The following is a 10,000-nucleotide window of genomic DNA, read 5'->3' on the forward strand; positions in this document are numbered from 1 at the left end:
CACACCACCCCTCCCCCCCCCCCTCAAAAATCCCCCCCCTCAACACACACCACACCACACCACCCCTCCCCTTCCCCCCCTCCAAATTTCGCCCCCCCCTCAACACACACCACCCCACCCCTCCCCCCCCCCCCTCCCCCAAAAAATTCGCCCCCCCCCCCCAACACACACCACCCCACCCCCCCCCCCCCCCCCAAAAAATTCGGCCACCCCCCTCAACACACACCACACCACACCACACCACCCCTCCCCCCCCCCCCCAAAAATTCGCCCCCCCCCCCCTCAATACACACCTCCCCACCCTTCCCCCCCCCCCCTCAACACACACCACACCACACCACACCACCCCTCCCCTTCCCCCCCTCCAAATTTCGCCCCCCCGTCAACACACCACCCCACCCCTCCCCCCCCCCTCCAAATTTCGCCCCTTCTCCCCCCGAAAAATTCGCCCCCCCCCCCCCCCCCCCCCCTCAACACACACCACACCACACCACCCCTCCCCCCCCACCCCCCTCAACACACACCACCCCTCCCCCCCCCCCAAAAATCCCCCCCCCCCTCAACACACACCACCCCAACCCCCCCCCAACACACACCACACCACCCCTCCCCCCCCCTCCAAAATTCGCCCCCCACCCCCCTCAACACACACCACCCCACACCTCCCCTCCCCCCCCCCAAAAATTTCCCCCCCCCCCACACACACCACCACATCCCCCCCCCTCAACACACACCACACCACCCCTCCCCCCCCCCTCAAAAATCCCCCCCCCCCTCAACACACAAAACACCACCCCTCCCCCCCCCCCCCTCAAAAATCCCCCCCCCCAACACACACCACACCACACCACCCCTCCCCCCCCCCCCCTCCAAATTTTGCCCCCCCCCCCCAAAAAATTGGCCCCCCCCCTCAACACACACCACACCACACCACCCCTCCCCCCCCCTCCAAAATTCGCCCCCCCCCCCCCCTCAAAAATCCCCCCCCCCTCAACACACACCACACCACACCACACCAACCCTCCCCTTCCCCCCTCCAAATTTCGCCTTCCCCTCAACACACACCACCCCACCCCTCCCCCCCCCCCCAAAAATTCGCCCCCCCCGTCCAAATTTCGCCCCTTCCCCCCCCAAAAATTCGCCCCCCCCCCTCAACACACACCACACCACACCACCCCACACCACGCCTCCCCCCCCCTCAAAAATTCCCCCCCCCCCCCTCAACACACACCACACCACACCACCTCTCCCCCCCCTCAAAAATCCCCCCCCCCCCTCAACACACACCACACCACACCACCCCTCCCCTTCCCCCCCTCCAAATTTCGCCCCCCCCTCAACACACACCACCCGACCCCTCCCCCCCCCGCCCCCAAAAAATTCGCCCCCCCCCCAACACACACCACCCCACCCCCCCCCCCCAAAAATTCGGCCACCCCCCTCAACACACACCACACCACACACCCCCTCCCCCCCCTCCAAAATTTGCCCCCCCCCCCAAAAATTTGCGCCCCTCCCCCCCCCCCTCAAAAATCCCCCCCCCCTCAACACACACCACACCACACCACACCACCCCTCCCCCCCCCCAAAAATTCCCCCCCCCCCCCCCCTCAACACACACCACACAACCCCTCCCCCCCCCCTCAAAAATTCCCCGCCCCCCCCTCAACACACACCACACCACACCACCCCTCCCCCCCCCCCCCTCAAAAATCCCCCCCCCCTCCAAATTTTGCCCCCCCCCCCCCCCCAAAAAAAATTGGGCCCCCCTCTCAACACACACCACACCACACCACCCCTCCCCCCCCTCCAAAATTCGCCCCCCCCCCCCCCCCCTCAACACACACCACCCCACCCCCCCCCTCAACACACACCACACCACCCCTCCCCTCAACACACACCACACCACCCCTCCCCTTCCCCCCCTCGAAATTTCGCCCCCCCCTCAACACACACCACCCCACCCCTCCCCCCCCCCACACCACCCCACCCCTCCCCCCCCCCCCCCCCGCCCCCAAAAAATTCGCCCCCCCCCCCCCCCCCAACACACACCACTCCACCCCCCCCCCCCCAAAAAAATTCGACCACCCCCCTCAACACACACCACACCACCCCTCCCCCCCCCCCAAAAATTCAGCCCCCCCTCCCCCCTCAATACACACCTCCCCACCCTTCCCCCCCCCCCCCCCCCCCGCCCCCAACACACACCACCCCTCCCCCCCCCCCCGAAAATTCGCCCCCCCCCCCTCAATACACACCTCCCCACCCTTCCCCCCCCCCCTCAACACACACCACACCACACCACACCACCCCTCCCCTTCCCCCCCTCCAAATTTCGCCGCCCCCTCAACACACACCACCCCACCCCTCCCCCCCCCCCTCCAAATTTCGCCCCTTCTCCCCCCCAAAAATTCGCCCCCCCCCCCAACACACACCACACCACACCACACCACCCCTCCCCCCCCCCCCACCCCCCTCAACACACACCACCCCACCCCCCCCCCCCCCCAACACACACCACACCACCCCTCCCCCCCCCTCAAAAATTCCCCCCCCCCCCCCTCAACACACAAAACACCACCCCTCCCCCCCCTCCAAATTTTGCCCCCCCCCCAAAAAATTGGCCCCCCCCTCAACACACACCACACCACACCACCCCTCCCCCCCCCTCCAAAATTCGCCCCCCACCCCCCTCAACACACACCACCCCACACCTCCCCTCCCCCCCCCTCAAAAATCCCCCCCCCCCCCCCCCTCAACACACAAAACACCACCCCTCCCCCCCCCCCCCTCAAAAATCCCTCCCCCCCCAACACACACCACACCACACCACCCCTCCCCCCCCCCTCCAAATTTTGCCCCCCCCCCCAAAAAATTGGCCCCCCCCTCAACACACACCACACCACACCACCCCTCCCCCCCCCTCCAAAATTCGCCCCCCCCCCCCCCCCCCCCCCTTCAAAAATCCCCCCCCCCCCTCAAAAATCCCCCCCCCCTCAACACACACCACACCACACCACACCAACCCTCCCCTTCCCCCCTCCAAATTTCGCCTTCCCCTCAACACACACCACCCCACCCCTCCCCCCCCCCCCCAAAAATTCGCCCCCCCCCGGTCCAAATTTCGCCCCTTCCCCCCCCAAAAATTCGCCCCCCCCCCTCAACACACACCACACCACACCACGCCTCCCCCCCCCCTCAAAAATTCCCCCCCCCCCCCCCCCCCTCAACACACACCACACCACACCACGTCTCCCCCCCCCTCAAAAATCCCCCCCCCCCCCCTCAACACACACCACACCACCCCTCCCCTTCCCCCCCTCCAAATTTCGCCCCCCCCTCAACACACACCACACCACCCCTCCCCCCCCCCCCCCGCCCCCAAAAAATTCGCCCCCCCCCCCCCCAAAAATTCGGCCACCCCCCTCAACACACACCACACCACACACCCCCTCGCCCCCTCCAAAATTTGCCCCCCCCCCCCCCCCCCCCCCAAAAAAAATTCGCGCCCCCCCCCCTCAATACACACCTCCCCACCCCCCCCTCAACAAACACCACACCACCCCTCCCCCCCCCTCAAAAATCCCCCCCCCCTCAACACACACCACACCACACCACCCCTCCCCCCCCCCCCCAAAAATTCCCCCCCCCCCCCCTCAACACACACCACCCCACCCACCCCCCCTCAAAAATTCCCCGCCCCCCCCTCAACACACACCACACCACCCCTCCCCCCCCCCCCCTCAAAAATAACCTCCCCCCTCAACACACACCACACCACACCACACCACCCCTCCCCCCCCCCCTCAAAAATCCCCCCCCCCCCTCAACACACACCACACCACACCACCCCTCCCCCCCCCCCTCCAAATTTTGCCCCCCCCCCCCCTCAACACACACCACACCACACCACCCCTCGCCCCCCCCCTCAACACACACCACACCACACCACCCCTCCCCCCCCCCCTCAAAAATCCCCCCCCCCCCCCAACACACACCACACCACCCCTCCCCTTCCCCCCCTCGAAATTTCGCCCCCCCCTCAACACACACCACCCCACCCCTCCCCCCCCCGCCCCAAAAATTCACCCCCCCTCCAAATTTTGCCCCTTCCCCCCCCCCTCAACACACACCACACCACACCACCGCTCCCCCCCCCCCCCCCCCCTCCAAAATTCGCCCCCCCCCCCCAAAAATTTCCCACCCCTCCCCCCTCAACACACACCACCCCACCCCCCCCCCAACACACACCACACCACCCCTCCCCCCCCCTCAACACACACCACACCACCCCTCCCCTTCCCCCCCACCAAATTCCGCCCCCCCCTCAACACACACCACCCCACCCCTCCCCCCCCCCCCCCCCCCCCGCCCCCAAAAAATTCGCCCCCCCCCCCCCCCCCCCCCCAACACACACCACTCCACCCCCCCCCCCAAAAAATTTCGGCCACCCCCCTCAACACACACCACACCACACCATACCACCCCTCCCCTTCCCCCCCTCCAAATTTCGCCTTCCCCTCAACACACACCACCCCACCCCTCCCCCCCCCCCCCCAAAAATTCGCCCCCCCGTCCAAATTTCGCCCCTTCCCCCCCCAAAAATTCGCCCCCCCCCCTTCAACACACACCACGCCACACCACCCCTCCCCACCCCCGCCCCCCCCTCAACACACACCACCCCACACCACCCCTCCCCCCCCCCCCCCCCCTCAACACACACCACACCACCCCTCCCCCCCCCTCAAGAATCCCCCCCCCCCCCCCCCTCAACACACACCACTCCACCCCTCCCCTTCCCCCCCTCCAAATTTCGCCCCCCCCCCATTAACACACACCACCCCACCCCTCCCCCGCCCCCGCCCCCAAAAAATTCGCCCCCCCCCCCCCCAACACACACCACCCCACCCCCCCCCCCCCAAAAATTCGGCCACCCCCCTCAACACACACCACACCACACCACCCCTCCCCCCCCCTCCAAAATTTGCCACCCCACCCCCCGGCCCCAACACACACCACCCCTCCCCCCCCCCCAAAAAATTCGCGCCCCCCCCCCTCAATACACACCTCCCCACCCTTTCCCCCCCCCCCCCCCTCAACACACACCACACCACCCCTCCCCCCCCCCTCTCAAAAATCCCCCCCCCCCCCTCAACACACACCACACCACACCACCCCTCCCCTTCCCCCCCTCCAAATTTCGCCCACCCCTCAACACACACCACCCCACCCCTCCCCCCCCCCCCCCCTCAACACACACCACCCCACACCACACCACCCCTCCCCCCCCCCCCCCCCCCCCCCGAAAAATCCCCCCCCCGCCCTCAACACACACCACCCCACCCATCCCCCCTCAACACACACCACCCCACCCCCCGCCCCCCCCCCCCCCTCAACACACAAAACACCACCCCTCCCCCCCCCCCCCTCCACGTCGCGTCATGGAGGGCGTCATGGAGGGTGGGTGGGTGTGTTAAGGGGAGGGAAGCACGTCGCGTCGTGTCAGGCCATGGGGCGCGGGGGGGGGGGGGGGGGGGGGGGCATTGCGTTGGGTGGGTGTGTGTGTTAAGGGGAGGGTGGCACATCGCATCGTGTCGTGTCATGGGGGGGCGGGGATCCCATGGGGGGGGATGTCATGGGGGGGGGGGGGCGCGTCGCATCGTGTCATGTCATGGGGGGGGGGGGGGGGGCGCATCGCATCATGTCGTGTCGTGGGTGGGGGGGCTGGGGTGGGGATGTCATGGGGGGGGGGGGGGGGAGGGGGGGCGCGGCACGTCGCGACATGGTGTGGTGTGTGTTGAGGGGGGAAGGGGGGGGCGCGTCGTGTCGTGTCGTGTCATGGCGGGGCGCGTCGCGTCGCGTCGTGTCATGGGGGCTGGGGGGGATGTCATGGGGGGGCCGAATTTTTGAGGGGGGGGAGGGGGGGGGGTGGTGTGTGTTGAGGGGGGAGGCGAATTTTTGAGGGGGGGACGTCATGGGGGGGGCGCATCGCGTCGTGTCGTGTCATGGGGGGTGGGGGGATGTCATGGGGGGGGGAGGGGGGTTGTCATGTTATGTTGGGGAGGGGGCGCGTCGCGTCATGTCGGGGCATGGTGGGGGGGAGGGGGCATCGCGACACCCCGCGTCACCCCCCACGACACGGCACACCCCCCCACCCCACCCCACCGCACCCCCCTACGACGCGGCGCCTCCCCCCCACCCCACCTCGAAAAACCCCGCTCCATCCACAGCACCCCACCACTCCTCCAAAAACCAGGCTCGACCCACCGTGCCCCGCCTCACTCCCCCACGACACGGCGCACCCTCCACCCCACCGCACCCCCCCACGATGCCCCCCGCACCCCACCTCCAGAAACCCCGCTCCCTCCACACCACCCCACCACGCCTCCGAAAACCACGCTCGACCCACCCCACCTCGCGCGAGCCCCCCCACGACACGGCACACCCCCCACACCCCACCGCACCCCCCCACGACACGGCGCACCTCCCCACCCCCCCTCACCCCACGTCGAAAAACCCCGCTCGACCCACCCAACCCCGCGTCACTCCCCCATGACACGGCACACCCCCCCACCCCACCGCACCCCCCCACGACGCCCCCCCCCCCCCCCCCCGCACCCCACCTCGAAAAACCCCGCTCCCTCCACGCCACACCACAAATGCCTCCGAAAACCCCGCTCGACCCACCCCACCCCGCGTCACCCCCCCACGACATGGCGCACCCCCCACCCCACCGCACCCCCCAACGACGCCGCCCCGCACCCCACCTCGAAAAACCCCGCTCCCTCCATACCACCCCACCACGCCTCCGAAAACCCCGCTCGACCCACCCCACCTCGCGTCAGTCCCCCACGACACGGCACACCCCCCACACCGCACCTCCGAAAACCCCGCTCGACCCACCCCACCTCGCGTCAGCCCCCCACGACACGGCACACCCCCCACACCCCACCGCACCCCCCCACGACGCGGCGCATATCCCCCCCCCCCCCGCACCCCACCTCGAAAAACCCCACTCGACCCACCCAACCCCGCGTCACTCCCCCAGGACACGGCGCACCCCCCCACGACGCGGAGCATATCCCCCCCCCCCCCCCCCCCCCCCCCCCCGCACCCCACCTCGAAAAACCCCGCTCGACCCACCCCACCCCGCGTCACCCCCCCACGACACGGCGCACCCCCCCACCCCACCGCACCCCCCCACGACGCCCCCCCCCGCACCCCACCTCGAAAAACCCCGCTCCCTCCACGCCTTACCACCACGCCTCCGAAAACCCCGCTCGACCCACCCCACCCCGCGTCTCCCCCCCACGACACGGCGCACCCCCCCACGACGCCCCCCCCCCCCGCACCCCACCTCGAAAAACCCCGCTCCCTCCACACCACCCCGCCACGCCTCCAAAAAACCGCGCTCGACCCACCCCACCCCGCGTCACGGCGCACCCCCCACCCCACCGCACCCCCCCACGACGCCCCCCCCCCCACCCCACCTCGAAAAACCGCGCTCCATCCACAGCACCCCACCTCTCCTCCAAAAACCCCGCTCGACCCACCCCACCCCGCGTCACCCCCCCACGACACGGCGCACCCCCCCACCCCACCGCACCCCCCCACGACGCCCCCCCGCACCCCACCTCGAAAAACCGCGCTCCCTCCACAGCACCCCCCCCTCCTCCAAAAACCCCGCTCGACCACCCCCACCCCGCGTCACCCCCCACGACGCCCCCCCGCACCCCACCTCGAAAAACCCCGCTCCCTCCACCCTAAACCCCACCTCTCCTCCAAAAACCCCGCTTGACCACCCCAACCCCGCGTCACTCCCCCATGACACGGCGCACCCCCCCACGAGGCCCCCCCCCGCACCCCACCTCGAAAAACCCCGCTCCCTCCACACCACCCCGCCACGCCTCCAAAAAACCGCGCTCGACCCACCCCACCCCGCGTCACGGCGCACCCCCCACCCCGCCGCACCCCCCCACGACGCCCCCCCCCCCACCCCACCTCGAAAAACCGCGCTCCATCCACAGCACCCCACCTCTCCTCCAAAAACCCCGCTCGACCCACCCCACCCCGCGTCACCCCCCCACGACACGGCGCACCCCCCCACCCCACCGCACCCCCCCACGACGCCCCCCCCGCACCCCACCTCGAAAAACCCCGCTGCCTCCACGCCACACCACCACGCCTCCGAAACCCCGCTCGACCCGCGTCACCCCCCCACGACACGGCGCACCCCCCCACGACGCCCCCCCGCACCCCACCTCGAAAAACCCCGCTCCCTCCACAGCACCCCGCCACGACTCCGAAAACCCCGCTCGACCCACCCCACCCCGCGTCACCCGCCACGACACGGCGCACCCCCCCACAACGCCCCCCCCCGCACCCACCTCGAAAAACCCCGCTCCCTCCACGCCTCCGAAAACCCCGCTCGACCCACCCCACCCCGCGTCACCCCCCCCACGACACGGCGCACCCCCGCACCCCACCTCGAAAAACCCCGCTCCCTCCACAGCACCCCGCCACGCCTCCGAAAACCCCGCTCGACCCACCCCACCCCGCGTCACCCCCCACGACACGGCGCACCCCCCCACCCCACCGCACCCCCCCACGACGCCCCCCCCGCACCCCACCTCGAAAAACCCCGCTCCCTCCACGCCTCCGAAAACCCCGCTCGACCCACCCCACCCCGCGTCACCCCCCACGACACGGCGCACCCCCCCACCCCACCGCACCCCCCCACGACGCCCCCCCCGCACCCCACCTCGAAAAACCCCGCTCCCTCCACGCCTCCGAAAACCCCGCTCGACCCACCCCACCCCGCGTCACCCCCCACGACACGGCGCACCCCCCCACCCCACCGCACCCCCCCACGACGCCCCCCCCGCACCCCACCTCGAAAAACCCCGCTCCCTCCACGCCTCCGAAAACCCCGCTCGACCCACCCCACCCCGCGTCACCCCCCCACGACGCCCCCGCGCACCCCACCTCGGAAAACCCGCTGCATCCACACCACCCCACCCCACCTCGAAAAACCCGCTGCATCCACACCACCCCACCCCGCGTCACGGCACACCCCACCGCACCCCCCCTCGACGCGGCGCATCCCCCCCGCACCCCACCTCGAAAAACCCCGCTCCATCCACACGACCCCGCCACGCCCCCAAAAACCCCGCTCGACCCAGCCCACCCCGCGTCACCCCCCCACGACACGGCGCACCCTCCACCCCACCGCACCCCCCGACGACGCGGCGTATCCCCCGCGCACCCCACCTCCAAAAACCCCGCTCGACCCACGGCACGTCACCTCACCCCCCCACGACATGGCACACCCTCCCTCCTAAGAAATCCCGCTCCGCTATGACACGGCACACACACCCCACTGCACACGACCCCCTCCCGCGACACGGAACCTTCCACCCCCCGACGGACCTCCTCAAGAAACCCCCCCACGACATGGCACCCCCCCGCGACATGGCACACCCTCCCTCCTCAGAAATCCCCGCTCCAACAACCCGCCCGCGCAACATGGCACGCCCTCCCTCCTCGGAAAAACCCCGCTCCACCGAACCCCCCCACAACATGGCACACCCTCCGCTCCCAAAATACCTCGCATCTTGAGGAGGGGGTATCACGTGAGAGCGAGGCAGAGGGAGGGGCCAGGCACGACGTACGCAAAGACAATCGCGACGAGGAGAGGAGGCGCCGCGTCATGGCAAGGCGAGGGGGTTTCCTACCACGATGTCAGCGTTGGAGAGTCGAGACGTGATCCGAGGGGATTTCCATGCCACGGTCTCGAAACAAGCATGCAAAAGGGTGCAGCACCAGGACTTCCCGGGAGGTCACCCATCCCAGTACTGTTCTGGCCCAAGCGCGCTTAACTGCGGAGTTCTGATGGGATCCGGTGTATTAGCGCTGGTGTGACCGCACCACAAACACAAAGGAATTCCAAAGAGCTCTTGTATACTCGGAAAGTGGCACGAGAGAGCTCAAGAGCGAGGCA

The 10,000-nt window shown here is 69.7% G+C and overlaps 1 non-coding gene across 1 annotated transcript; it reads right to left on the reverse strand.

The window, feature by feature from the left end:
• Positions 1-9,810: 9,810 nt before the first annotated feature.
• LOC148008552 (5S ribosomal RNA) lies at positions 9,811-9,929 on the reverse strand. The gene has a single exon (XR_015690010.1). It is a non-coding gene; the product is annotated as a 5S ribosomal RNA (ribosomal RNA).
• Positions 9,930-10,000: the final 71 nt, after the last annotated feature.

The sequence above is a fragment of the Lygodium microphyllum genome, unplaced genomic scaffold (assembly GCF_053477565.2).
Source record: "Lygodium microphyllum isolate KBCC unplaced genomic scaffold, Lygodium_microphyllum_v1.1.10 scaffold_124, whole genome shotgun sequence".
In the NCBI taxonomy this organism is placed as follows: Eukaryota; Viridiplantae; Streptophyta; class Polypodiopsida; order Schizaeales; family Lygodiaceae; genus Lygodium; species Lygodium microphyllum.